Source organism: Streptopelia decaocto, assembly GCF_964273445.1.
Source record: "Streptopelia decaocto genome assembly, chromosome: 1".
Lineage (NCBI taxonomy): Eukaryota > Metazoa > Chordata > Aves > Columbiformes > Columbidae > Streptopelia > Streptopelia decaocto.
In genome coordinates, this window is record NC_138663.1 from 207104517 (window position 1) to 207119835 (window position 15319).

At 38.9% G+C, this 15319-nt stretch overlaps 1 protein-coding gene across 1 annotated transcript in view; it reads left to right on the forward strand.

The window, feature by feature from the left end:
* TENM4 (teneurin transmembrane protein 4) overlaps positions 1-15319 on the forward strand; it is a 653831-nt gene that overhangs the window by 77411 nt on the left and 561101 nt on the right. The window lies entirely within an intron of this gene.

Below are 15319 nucleotides of genomic sequence, written 5' to 3' on the forward strand. Positions count from 1 at the left end.
ATCCCAATTTATTTATTTTTTTTCGGTTAGCTGCAGAAGTTCCAAAAATCTGTGTTGCTGCTTCATTTTTGTTTTTTTTTTTTTCTTTCTTTCCTTTTTTTGGTTTCCCTCAAAAAAAAGCTGCAGAAAAATTGCAATAAATATTGAGAAATTATCCATTTTTATAAAATATATTTGGAAAACAGAAAGTAGATTTAATCCAATTTTATTTTTAACCCATAAGGTAGAAATATTCAAACACGAGAAAAAATGATCCTTATGCTCTCATGCCCACTTTCAGTTTGGTAGAGTATTATTTATTTATGGTGCCATATGGTTATGTATTCCTCACCAAACATTGTGCTCCACCCAGAACCACCTATGCTTTACCACTTTGCTATTTTCTTTTGGGAAAAAAAAAATCATTTCTATCAACTCATCATCTAACTCTGAGAAACCATTTACTGGAAGAGGAATTTCCTTGTTAGCATATGAAGAAGCAATACTAGTTAAGATCCAAATTAAGGACTGTACAATCACGTCTCCAAAGCTTCCTAGAACAACTCATGAAGATTACTGCAGGCTTCTAATCTTTAGTATTCATATTTTTTCTCTAATATTGATTATTCAAGATCAACCATATTTAGATTTTATACCTGAGAGAAAAATATTGTCTACAGATATATGCATTTTTCAGTCAGAACCTACAAATAATGAGCGTGTCCTGCTGTCCAATGCAAGTACACTAGTTGGTTTAATTATTCTAATTTTAAAAGCACTGAAACATCCCCATCTTTTATGCCTTCTTCTGAAACATTTGCTTGAAAACTGTTGAATTCTTGTATCAGAAATTTATTCCAAATTGCATTTTTCTGTGGGATGATCTGTCTTGTATCACACTCATGTTGTTGGGAGTTTCAGTAGCACAAGGCAGGGATATAAACATGCTCTGTGTATCCTTTTCAGGAATCCCACCAATGTCTTAGTCCCGTGGGACATCATGGCCTTTATTCTGGTCTGCAGTGATGTTTGCTCCTTGAGAAACAGCCAAAGTCTGGAAAAACTTGTCCCTTTAATAAAATTCTCATAAGTCTGACTGACTGCCCACACCACCCAAACTACACTACCATTAATGGGGAGGTGCTGGAATTCACTCTCACATGGAAAATTTTGAACTACTGAAGTAGTTTCCTACAGAGTGGCCACTTCCAGTAATAAAAGCATTGTTTCTAATATACTATCAGTGATTCTACTGTTAATTAATTCAAGGAGAAGTTCCGACCTGCCTTCCAATGCCTTGCTCTGTCATTAATTTTGCTTTAGAGCTACAATTAAATAAAAAAAATGAACATCACTGCTTTCACTTAGTCCTATACTTTTCATTTTGAAGGTCAGTCTAGTACAGAGTCATAAACTGGCCTAAATTAGGGACCTTTTTCAAACATGGCAGGGTGTCTCACAGTCGAGCAGGAGTCTTCCAATCTTTCTGAATGAAAGATGTTAGAAAAGGATAATTTTCCCTTGATTATCCCCAGGTAAATGCTTCCTCTCAAAATGATGTACTCATTGATAGATAGTCAACCCCCTGCACTGCAGACTGGTTTATATCAGTACAATTATTTGGAGCATAATTAACAGTTATTTTGAGGAAGCATGCACAGGAACAGAGTCTAGTTTGCATCCATGTTGGAACTGCAAAGACAGATATACAATAAAGATTATCACTGAAATCAATAGCAACACAGTGGAAAAAAGAGGGAACAAACCAGCTAAATAATGCATTGTTTCTGCATACTCTTTGTTCATTTTAGCACCACATAGTCATAAGTTATTTGTTGCTGTCACTGCAACTTGTACAAAAACACTTTGGATGTTAAAAAAATACATAGCTTACCTTATAAACATAATTTTTTGAGACTAGCGACAAAACAGGATCCCACTGGCTTGTACAGCTACTTAATACATGGGACTTGATTCCTTCTAAAAAGTATGGGTGGGAAATTGCAATAGATAACAAAAGACCTATGTCTAAAACCGGAAGAAAAGGATTTAAGATTCCATTCCAATGAATTCCCTTGAGGATTAGGTAGAGGAGTGTAATTAAGGTTTCTGATTTTTATGGAATGTTCCATGTTGTTAAACAAACAATAAAATTCACAGTTATTTCTATAATAAAACTTAAAGAGATTTCTCTTGTTGAAATAAACTTGATGTACAGTATCATATGGTGAGCAAGTATCTTCATGTTTGGTAGATTTAATGGGATTCAGGGATTATGCCATGGCAGTGTTTGAGAAGCCAGGTTGTAATTAGAATTTCACCTTAACTTCTTAAGTTTGTTATAGATTAATGAAGCTTGAATTTGACAATGAATAGCAGAATAATGGAATACTTTGTATTAAATTACAAAGGCTAAAACACATCAGTAGGCACCTGTTGCAGGCCTTGAAATGAAAGAAATTTTAAATTCCTTAGATGAGTACTATACAGGATATAGTATTTGTGTAGTACTCAAACTTTCTAGACATCTGCTGGGTAAAACCCACTGTTAAACACGGATCATCAAAAATATCCCTAAATTACACAGAGAAAAAACTTTGCGATGTGGAAATAAAAGAGAACTGAATCTAAAGAAACTGTTACGCTTTTACATTTCAGTAGTTAGAAAAAAAATTAAAGTGGAAATTATGAAACCAGTCAAACAAGATGTCCACAAGGGTCTACAGTTTTTTATAGCTGTTTACGTATCTACAGCTAGGTCTAGTGGGCTCTCTCCATGTCCATTGACAAGAAACAAAAACTTCCAGGGTGTAGTTTGTTAAACTTGGTTTTGGTGTCTGTTTCAGAATGAGACTAGTTGTAACCTGAACACATGCATTTTTTAAAATTCCATTGACTATGGGAGCGCTTAGGTTGTTTCTGGTGTGGATTGTCTACACTGTAGACACCAAAAGTTAGGTAGAAGGGTTACATTTGTCTTTCTGGCTAGCATGCAAAGATAAGAGAGTGTTCCAGGGCTGTCTTTTGGCATCTGCACAGTCAACCCTACTGATAAAAAAATGAGTGTCCTGGCTGTGAACAAGGGTGTAGCACTCAGTAGGATCAGAGCAAGACATAAAAGGATAAAAGGACTGAACTACTCCGATCAATTCTTATCCAAATTTTCATAAAGGCCTTCCAGCTTGTGCCTCAAAATAATAAGCTTTGTTTAATTACCAGGAAATAGTAGAATGAGAATGGGAGATGTCAGAAATACGTGCTTCAAGTAACAAAATGAGATTTGACCTAGAAAAATGTAGGCTAATAAATCTGAGAGGGAAATAATCTAAAGCACAGTTATTAAGTCAGACAAAGATACCTGGAAAGCAGAAATGTCAAAGGAGACCTTGGGGTTTTAGCAGACAGCAAATAATATATATGCATGCTGGAACGCTAGAGAATGACAAAAAGGGGTGGTGTGATTTGCATCTGTACGTGCAGAGTCTTCATTCCTCTGTCCACAGGGAGGTGATTTTCTTGCTATACAGCAGTGATGAGATTGCACCTTGAATCTAGTGTTGGATGTTGACAAATTGAAGGGAATTCCAAGAACAGCAGCAAAAATCATTAAGGGGCTGAACAACCTGACTTGGTAGGAAAAAGAAAGTCATGCACTTAAAGGATAGAGGAAAAAGATTGTTTCTCTTATCCCAAGGTGACAAAGGCAGGCAGGATGGGGTTATGTTAAACTAAAGAAAATTTGATCTGCAATGCAGGAAAAAATTCCTGTTGCAGCGTGACTTAAAGAATTTCCCAAAGTATATCATAAAAGACATTTACATAATTATAAGGTGATGTCAGCATGAAAAAGTTAATCAGAACTTAATTTGTTCTGGCACTTGTTACAAGTAACTTTTGTCATTATTAAAATGAAATGAAATGAGATTCAGTAACCCATGTTTTCAGATACTGTGCATTTTGTGCATTTGATGACATGCAGTTTCCTGCAAGTGTCACTGGTTTATTGCTAGTTGTATTACACGTACCATGATGACCTTGCATGAAGTTATTTTTCTGAGCTACTCTGGGGAATAAACATTAACTCCTTGTGATTTTCTGCCACCTTCTACTTGTTGTTCAACACAGAGTTTTATGAATTGCCTTTTAGCTGATGCATTACACATATACAATTTTCTATTCAGTAGAAAAGTATTCAAGATGCCAAAGTCAGATATCTAAAGAACGTAGTTTGAACAAGCTCCTCAGTATTTACTGAATAAAGTAGTATCAATGCTAAAAATGGGAAGGAAGCAGTTAGCTGTTTGCATTGAAAAGAAAGGATAAGCTCTGTCACTTGGACTGAGTTAAAATGCCTTTCTAATAGAGAATATATTTCTTATTGGGTATGGATATATAGCAATCAATACTTAAAGACTCCTTGCTGAGAGGTTTCACTAAAAAAATAATTTAGTCAATTAGCAGTAAAACATTCTAAATCACTGAGTGACTTTAAACCTTGTTTGAGTGGGATATTTCATCAGATACTCCATGGTAGAAAAGAATTTGGAGCGGCAAGGGTATGGATTAATAAGGCTCTTCCAGCCATAATTTCAATTATCTCTTTTTCACTGTTTTACATTGGCCTCCCTTCACAGCTAGAGTGTATGGCCAATAATACAGGAATCTCATTTCTTCCGCTATTTAGCTATGAAAAATTAATGGCAATTAACTTACAACAAGTTGACAGGAAATAGAACCTTAATGCTATTAGAACCTTAAACTATGGAAGCTCCATTTGCTTTTTTATCTCATAATCTGTTAATCTACTTTAATATTTATGGGTAATGATAGCTATATTAATTTCTCATTATTTTCACTGCTTCCCTCCTTCCCCTTGTCAACTGAATCTGTTTCTTAAAGAATAAACAATCATTTCTATAGTCATTTTCCAAATGTTTGTTTGACAGAATCATCACATTAATGTCTGTCATGACATAAATTTTATGTGTGAGCATCTCAGGAATTTCTTTACCCCCCTGTCATATACGGGGCTGGGATCAGATGTGATCTGGATGGGAAGGAGGAAAAGGATTTGGACCTGCTCCATGGCTGCTCTGCAGTCACACAGGCAATAACTGGGGCTGCAGTGGTCAATGCTCTAAAATGCTTGCCCACCTCCTATACGTCATAGTAAACCTGCTACTTTACAAAGGGATCTCACAGTGAAAGGACTTTGAGTCGAGTTCATCAAGTTATATCAGTTTTCATGTAAATGTGGTCTATAGTTTCCTGTGTTTCTATTACCAGGAGGATTCACTGTGAAAGTGTGTTTCTCACATTCATTAGTTTATATTTTAAATGAAAATTTTCTGTTTATCCTAAGAGAGGGAACAAGAGGTTGTGCACAGAACGTGCAAATTGGCTCTGCAACCCAGCTGGCTAGGACAAATTTAGTGGACCTTTTTCATTAGTTGTGAAGGTCATATCCCATTGACTTCTGTGACACTGCACCAACGTAATTCAAAGCACAATCTGTTCCAGTAAAGTTGGATTTCATCTCCAGTTCTGGGTTTTAAGCTATTTAGTAGCGTAAAGTGAGTGTAAAAGTTTTGCTGGGGTGATTTAAGATTTTTTATGCATTTACTTTCTGGTTCATAAATGACTATGCAAGGAAGGCAACAGAGGAAAAGCTCTTTAATTCCATTCATTTGATCATCACTTGATTCTATGCCATGTTAATTTCTAAAGGAACATTCTCACATGTTCCACAATGTCTGAAAATATTTAACTTGAAAATATTTCCTCCATTTTAGAATTTTGAAAGTATTTGAATCTACCTCTTGGATTGCTGGGCTCACTCTGGGTACTAGCTTGATTTAGCTCAGAATTTACATTTCACATGTAAGACAAACACCTTCAGGTGGAATTCAGGAGCATCATGGCTTTTCATAGGTTTGGCCCAGTTTATATAATTTTAGATAACTATACCTAAACAGTTCTATAACCCACAAAAGGCCAGTTTGTGCTGATGGGATGAATTCATCTATCAAGAAGAACAGCAGTTTGCTGCTCTGGACACCTGTCTCCTAGGGCATATCCCTGCCCCATGTCTCTTCACTGTAGAACTGTGGGATTGCCAGCACCTTGTATACTTATATTCGATTGCCTTATGGGATTTACTAGTTGAAAAGCTAATTGATAGGTTTGTTTTTTTTCATGATACACTAGTTCATCCAAATTGTATTTTCTAGTAACTGCTGAAGAACTATAAGGCTTTAAAGGACATTAAATAGTCTAAAAAAAAAAACTAGTAACAGTGAATTCAAACACCTTGTTGATATCTAGTGCCAGAAAAACAGTGCTGCATGTTATATTCAGTTACAGACAGATTGGATTCTTGTAGCTGAACAAGCACCATGTGGTTCTGCCTCCTTGTTTAGGAGGTAGACCAGCTTCTTTTCTTCGTTGTCACTATTACATTAACATCCAGGATGTTTTTCTTTTGTTGCTGGCCTATTCTCCAGATGATTGTTTTCAAGTGGAAGGGGAGGTAAATCTGACAAGAAAGCAATAATTCATAGAGAAAATGACAGCCATAATGAAGTGCTGCAGTGATGGAAATATTTCCCCAGCAAAAACGTGCAGCCCAGCTCACCTGCTGGAAGTTCATTGACTTCAATGTGTCTCCTCCAGACTTGACTTTGGCCCAATGCATTTTCCTAAGCATAAAATGCATTTGCAATTTGAGAGCTCTCACTCATTGATAAAGTTGACCTGAGTCTTAACAATTGTTGCATGAATCAAAGCATAATAACTTATTACCCAAGTACTGTTTTATGAATGTGCTGCCTGATTAATTGTATTGTGTATGACAAGAGGCAGTGGCCTTCAAATGAAAACCATGCATGTGAATTGCGTGTTTGCATGAGCTGATCTCTTGGCAATGTTACAGAAAAATGAGAAAAGCACCTCCTTAGCAAGGACTTAAAGAAACTTGCCTCTCCTTGTCAGGCCATTCATTCTAAAGAAAGAAGTAGAGGGCCATAATTCTTCCATGAAACCAGGTAACAACCTTTTAATAAGCATCATTAAGTCTTTAGATTGAAATAAGAGGCTATCTACCCTTTTATCCCATATTATATTGCCCAGATTCCTCTTTGCCATCCTCACTGTGGTTAGATGAAAGCCCCCTGTTTTCATATTGATCACTAAAAGCACTTTACCCTCGTACCAGTTCACTGCGTCACTTCTAAATGCAGTTCATCTGATCTCTCTTACTTTGGCTGCTGCTCATTTACGTCTACAAAAACTGTAGTTTCAGGCAGGTCTTGGAACCAAATGATCATGTTTCTTACCTCATTCCAGGGGATAACATTAGGATCTTTGTTTAGGTGGGATTCAGAGTAAAACTAAAGCTCACTTTGCTTTCCCATGCATGCCCTCGCACGTGCACACCCATATATATATATACAGCCCTCTTTCTCCAGAAGGGTTATTTGAAGCCAGAACAGTAGACATCTGTGTGTGTTAGTGTCATTTCTTTTCACTAACACACTTTACAAATGCAAGATGCTGGGGAAGCGTAACTGCACTGAAATGTTACCCTAGGTACAACCTAAGCTCTTTGGAGCTGTGAATTGAGTGGTTCTCAGAGTTATTCTTTTTCACTGGCAAAGAGGGAGTTGCTCTTCGACAAGGAAATTAAGTGATACAGCCAATGAAGTTATTGGTTATGGGGGTATAAAGAATGTATTTGTAAACAGGTCTTAGCTTCAGTTGCAGTCACTTGAGTGTGGCTGTAGGTCTTAGGTCCACTTACAGTTTTTGCATGGATGGAATTTTACCAGTGTGAGACTCAATGGAGCACTTCCATGTCTACTTTGCCGCCTTCTTTTTTATCCCTGCCAGACCAGCACAAAAAAAATCCATATTCTAGCTTGAAGGAAAACCATCCACAATTGTAAGAACCAACCTCACATGCCAGATAGACTGGAAACTCAGACCAGCATTTTAGGAGACTGTTCCTGGACTAAAGTAAAATGACAAGCATAGACCCACACCGCAGGCTGTATTTTATGGACATACATCAGCAGGGTATCTGCTGTGTGCAAAACAGTCTGCAAGCTGCAAACAAACAAAACAGAAAACACAGAAAACTTGTGGTTTTTTTTAAATAATACAACCTTTCCATAGCCCAATTCCTACCAGTCTTAGGCAGTGCATGTCCCCATCCTGTTTACATTAATTTTCATCACTCTGATGTTCCCCAGCTTCATTTTATGATGACACAGGCATCACTTTCTCTCATGTGTTCCTCATGGGCAAGTAAATTTCTGTATATGTCTGATGCCTTGGACTAGGTTGTCAGTAAATGAGAACACTAAGTCCTGGCCAGGCTTTACCCTCCCTTCTCTTCCCACAAGATTTAATTGATCGGTTTCATCATATGCAGCTTAACCTTATGCAAGAACATGAAATAGCATATGGTTTCCATCCCAGCAAGATAATTGATCCCCAGGTGATTTCAGTCAAGTGTGAAGAAAAAAAGCATGGTGGGGTTGTTTTTGGAAGGGACAAGAAAAGGAAGAAGGAAGGGAATGATTTCACCTCTGGTAGCTTTTTGAACTTTGAGCCCTGAAATCTCAGGTTTGATGAATGCACTCAATCCACTCATTATGGGAAAGCTAAAGGAGGTCTCAGGGTCTCCCGATCATGAAATCAATGCCCCAGGGCGTCAGTGTGCACAATGCTTCCTGCACCAGCAAAACCAGTTGCATATTCAGCAAAGAGCTCTCTTGTTCTTGCTGGCCTGATGGCAGAAGCACCGTTTCTCTCAAACAATGTTTGCGTTTAGAGAGATAATATTGTTCCTGGCTTCCCTTGCATCCTCTAGGGAGACTAACTCCACATTGGACCTTCAGTATAAATTGTTTCACTTGGGCTTCTCTTCCCCATTTGCAAGTTATAAGCTGTTTTTTATGTGTGTTCTCTCTACTTTATGCTTTTCTTTCTATGACATTGCATCTGTGCTGTACCGGCTGATGTATGATAGGAGAAGAGCTGTTACATTTGTACATCAAATCCTATATCCGTAGTCTGCCCTACACAGTCAAAATATATTTGTAGGCTTTACATCTGATAAAGGTCATCTTCTGAAACGCAGAGGTGCAGAAGAATCTTCCTGAGTCTGAAGACAGATTAGCTGCAGTGATCTTTGCTACAGTTCATTTCTTTTGTAGGAGGAAGCTCAACATATTCTGGATGGGTTCACCATTGCCTAACAAGAAATGTGAATCATGTCAATACATTGCAGTTGCAGCATAGAGAATTTTGAGCAGCAACAGGAGCAAGTACTGAAAAACTTCACAGGGAAGAGAATTAAAGAAAATAAATCAACAGCGAGGCGCAAAGGCCTCTACCCTTCCTCCTCTGTCTTCCACCAAATTGAAGAAGGAAAGATGCAGAAAATAACATTTTTCTTTAACAAATTCAGATGGGAGATGGAACTCCAAGTATGTCACTTTCCTGCTAGAGGTAGGATGACAGGAAAGACGAAGCTGTCATGTAGGGAGCAGGACTGATCCAGATCTGACAAGTCTAACTCAGCTCAACAATCTTGACTCCCTCTTCCCCAACCCCATCAACAAGGGTCACATCTCAAATGTTTATGCAGCACTGCACCATAAAGTGTTGCACTTCTCTTAAAAAAATGGTCCCTGGCATCAAATGCAGTGGGGTCGCAGATGTTGTGGTCCTGGGGACCCATGCTCAATGGAGACCTGTTGTATAGCACATCTCATCTTTGAGCTACTGTTTCATTTGATGTATGTTCTCATTGCTCCCCCTTGTTCTCACAGACTGTCCAGCTTTGAGTCCTGGAAGGCATAATGCTGGAGAGATCTGTCGTCTTGCTGTCAGAAAGTAACAGAGCCAGGGTTGGACATGCTGTCCTACACCAGGCAGTTGCCCTCAGATCTCGTTGTATGAGCATCTCACACTCATTTGCCGGATTTACTTCTGGCTTGGAGACTGAGCCTTTTCAAGTCAGTGAATCCTGGCAAACAGTTCAAGCACCTGCCTTGCTTCTGGCTGAATGCTGAGCAGAGCTATGGTTGGGCTGCTGCACAGCATCTTTTAGGCTCTGAAATTCTGGATCTGTTGAGAGAGTTCTCCTGCAGCTCCATGGGATGCTCCTTTTGTCATCAACCATCTGCCAGTTCCTTTGGCTCCGCAGGTATAAGCATGTGTGCCAGCCTGACATGGTGTCAGCACTGAAGGTTCCCCAATAGTGTATGTTGTGTGCAAATAAAATGTTTTATTCCAAATATGAAGCAATTTTTTTAATATTCAGAGAAAAAAGGCTCCAAGCTCCCTGGGGAGAGTGAAAAACAAAAAAGAAAAAAAAAAGTAATTCTCATTCTTGACAATATCAAAAGCTCAGGTGATAAAGGGAGGGGAGAAATATAATTTGTGATAGGATCAACACATGATTAGTCAACAAGCTGTATGGAGGGCGGTTGATAACATCAAAATCTATGTGCATCAAGTGGTGCCATGGTAGCAACACATGGCTACCAGGTAGAAAATATGTGCAAGGGCAAAACTTCATTAGGGGTGACAAAATGGACCTAACCTAACTGGTCCTTTTCGAGTCTCAGGAAATATTAGACAATTACTTTTGAGCTCTTCCTCCAATGAAATGGGTCACAACCATTTATTGCCAACTGAAATAAAAATAGGGGAAAGTCATACTTGAAAGAAGCAGCTTGTTTCCACTACTTGCAATGTGTGGTTGATATTCCAGTAAAATTATCAGTGTTTTGCTTTACCCATACTGATGCAGAGCTATGGGATTGTATCCCTGCATCTGGAGTAACGAAGGTGACAAAGATGACACACAAAACCATTACTCCAGCATGCCTGGAATGATGTTTGCATAGCAGCTGTGCCTGACTGGCTGAGTTAGTTCCCATTTTACAGAAAACTTCACTTAATTGCAGGGAATTCTGCAGGTAAAATATCAAGCAATGGCCACTGGCTCCTTTTTCACATGCCCAGGTGACGAGTACACCAGAAAACTAGTATAAAAATCTCTCTGTGTGAGATTTCTTTTGCCATGGTGAGGCAGGTGACACCAGTGGCCAGTTATGAGTGTTTTGGTTTTTGTGTGGGTGCATGAAAGATCCAGGGACAGAAACCTGGGAATCCACTTTTGTGGCTTCATCTTATGGACTCAGAACTACAGAATACCATAGAGGCTAGAAGGGACCTTGGAGACCATCTAGTCCAACCCACACTACTCAAAGAAGGGTCAACTATAGCAGCTCAGGGTTGTATCCTGACAGGTTTTGAATATTGCCAAGGATGGAGATTCCACAGCCCCACTGAGCAGCCTGTTCCAATGTTCAATCACCCTCCTTCAGTCCAAAAGCTTTACAGGACTCAAAGATTTTAGTTTCTCTGCTGTTGATTCCACAATGAAGAAGATGCATATGTGTAGAATAATAGCCTTTATTCAGTGGACCAAAAAGTTCTCTTTACAAGGCGTAGTAACCTGTTGGTGCCTTAATGAGTGAAGCATCCATAAATAATTGAGCTTTCTCAGCTGAAGCAGGGTGACCCTTGTCCTCAGTATTATTTATCTTATTTAATAAAAGATGTTCTGGTAGTACATTCAGGATCAAGAAGAGTTTTGTTAATGCTGGAGGACGGCACTGGTATTGTAGCCAATTAATGTGCCTGTTCCTACTAATGATAAATGGGTCTGTCATCAGTTCATCTGGCATTCCGCCTCTAGCCTTACATAACTGTTTGTGGATATACCCAAGGGTTTTAATAGCTAAGGTTTCAGCTTTTGCAGGTCATCAGAATTCATGAAGAAACATGGATTTGGTAAATAGTAGTCTGAGGCAGAAAAGTAGAGGTGAAAAAAATAATAAAATAAAAATGTTCAGGGCATGGTAAGCTCTGTAAGATGGGCCAAAACCTTTCTGAAGAAGAATCTTTTCAGTTCTATTTCAAACAAAGTTCAGGGAGAGGAGGAGAGGAGAAAAGGAAAATGCACCTAAGGAACATTGGTGGGTCCAGGCTGATTTAGCCTTCGTGGGTTAATAGCTCATTTGAAACTGGTGTTTTCAGTGGTTCTCAAATTGCAGGAAGTGGTCTGAGGCTCAGAAGGAATAATGACTCAAGGAGACATAATTTCTACGGAAGAACTGAGGTCTTGCAGTTCTGCTTTGGAGGGAACACAAGCCACAGAATGAAATTCCCCACAATTTCAAGGTTAGCAGAGAAGCTGGTGGCTAGAGGGGAGAAATCTGTAGAGGGAAGCAGAAAATATGAAACAATCTCTGTGTGTCTGGGTGCGAGTGATGTTGTGCCACGTAGCCAATGCATTTTGTCCTTTAGCCAGGAATCTGAGCTGAAAACCCCTTTTGCAAGGTCCTTGCAAGATGCATAGCAGCTCTCCCATTCAGGGTAATTGGTGTTAACTAACAATTTCATGTTAATTTATAGAATCATAGAATCCTTTCAGTTGAAATAGACCCTCAGGATCATCGAGTCCAACCATAACCTAACCTTTCTCTAGCACTAAAACAAGTCCCTAGAACCTTGTGTAAATGCCTTTTAAACACTTCCAGGGATGGTGACTCTCCCACTGCCCTGGGCAGCCTGTTCCAATGCCTGACAACCCTTTCCAGGAAGAATTTTTTCCTGATATCCAATCTAAACCTCTCCTGGTGCAACTTGAGGCTATTTCCTCTTGTCCTATCACTTGCTACATGGGAGAAGAGACCAACAATCTCCATGCTACAACCTCCTTTCAGGTAGTTGTAGACAGTGAGAGGTCTCCCCTCAGCCTCCTTTTCTCCAGACTAAACAGCCCCAGTTCTCTCAACCGCTCCTCATAAGACATGGAAATGTTGGGATCTGGACTTTGAATTGTTTTAATGGTTATCATATTCTGTTAGATAAGTGAGGAGTGGAACTGGGAGGCAGGGAGATGCTCTGCTCATCTTGATATTCCACCAGCTGAGAAGACAGTGATGGTCATGCCTAGCTTGCACCGCACTTGTTGATGCTTCTGATGGTTTTCTATCAACTCACTCACACCTGAGAATTACGGGACCAGCTGTTCGCAATGACCAAAGCACACCATTACAAATCAACCCACCAAATTGGCAGAGGCACAAAAGTTAGCTCTAGCCTAAATTTAATCAGCAAATCTCCCTGGAGTCAGTGGAGACATGCACCTTTGGAGAGCAATTCAGAGTAAGAACCTGACTGCAAGGGCAGCATTCACCTTTATGACTGTTCTCCCTTTGCCGAGGGTCAGTGGGATCAATTTGTAGCTGAGTGGAGAAGACTTATATTGTCCAAGAAGCTGTCCTGGTATCAATAAAGCTACCACAGTGTGCTTTCTGTGTCACAGAACTACCATATGTCTCCACTTATGGGGACTGGGCACAGGGGCTGTGAAGGGAAATGCTTTCCTGGACGGGTTAATGAAACAAAAACCGAGCAGCTCTGCAGCCCTTAATCTCCCTAAAGCCCATAGTCTCAGCCCTCCTGTGCTTTACTCTGTGCTGTGCTTCATTACAGAGTCTTTAAACACCTAGGCTAAAAATAGAGAAAATAATTTCAAAAGAAAACACAACCTTGGCTCCTTTAGTTCAATGTTTGGAGAAGAACTAAGGTTCTTCTTGGGTTAAACTTACTAGATTTTTATAGTTTTGTTTATATAGTATTATGAAGCCCAAGCACTATGGAGTAGGCACCCAAAATTTATACCCAACTCTAGAATATTTAATAACTCAAGATAAATTAAGGTATTTAGAATTGAGAGTTTTAAACATTACAAGGTTTTTGTTCTTTTTTCTTCCAAATATGGAACTCCTATTTCCAATTTAGTAACAAGATCTGACAGTTCGGTTGTTTTTAATAATAATCTTACTTACAGTACTCCAGGAGCTGCAACTTCAAGAAGAAAACATAAATGAATGTTTGGAGTATATAAAAATACTCTCATTTAATACCTTGGGGTTTGGTGGAGTTTTTTTGTTTGGTTTGGTTTATTTGTTTGGAGGGTTTTTTTTGTTTGTTTTCTTTCTTTTTTCTGTTGGAGGTGGTTTTCTTATTTGTTTTTGGTTTTTACAATTGAGAGGCATCCGATACCAACTTATTTATTTTAATCATGTCTGGAATATACTACTCATTGGAAACAAAACACATAGTTACTTAACATGCAGATTTTAGCTCAGGGATTTGAAGCAGTCTAGTGAGCTAAGACACATACTCTATATTTCCATTAACTTACTCATGGAAGTTTGTCAGGACTCACCAGATACCTTTGAATAATCTCAGCTCTTTTTTTGTATTATGATTTTTTTTTTTTTTTTTCTTACTGAATTAATATTTTAAATACATTAATGGAGCTGTTGGTGGAGAGAAGGTACGTTGTTTCAGTTCCTTCACTGCTGTAAATCAGCACAGTGCCACTTAAATCAGTGAGGCTAGTATTTACCCCAGCTGAACATATCCTGCTTCGGTTCTAATATTAACCCAGTTAAAAATAGGAGATTTATATTTAAACCTCTGCTTCCTGAAGTGACAGTAGGTGGGCCAACTTGTAACATGATCAACATTTACAGCATTATCTCTACTGGAATCCATTTATGTCAGCTCCTAACAATCAAAACATAATGGCTTTTTGGAATTGCCACCACTTTAATTTTTACAAAAAACTGAAAAGAATGTTAGTTAAAAAAAAAGCCCTGATAAAGCATGCACTCATGTGCATAAAGAGTATAGAATTTGAAAATTTTTGCATCCTCATATGCAAGCAATTCCCTGAAGCAGTACTTAGGGAAAGGGATGATGTTCTGGCATCTACATGGGAAGCAGGAACAGTGGTGGGGGAGGATCTCAGAACCCTGTTGTCAATGCATAACTTGTAATTTAGTGCATGATTTAGTTTTACAAGAAACTTAGAGACATTTGAGATGCCCGGAGCCATTTGAGATGCCCAAACTTATTTAAGAGAGTGGCAGAGAAGACGCAGGATCTGCAGGAAAGTTGTGTCTGTCAAAATGGCAGCTGAAGGACAGTCATGATAACTGGGGCATCTCTAGTGGCACTGGACAGCTGAGCTGGGTTGTGTCTTATTTCTGCAGTCACAATTTTTCAAGTTATTTTTTGATAACACTGAAGGCCATGCAAATCGTGACCTATCAGAAGCTCTTGGCCTTTAGCAAGATAATATATTGGCTCATTTTCACTGCTGTGCCACATACTACACCTGTGAGTGCTGTCACTAAACTGAGCGACATTACCCAAAAATGCTTCATGGTAAATTTATATA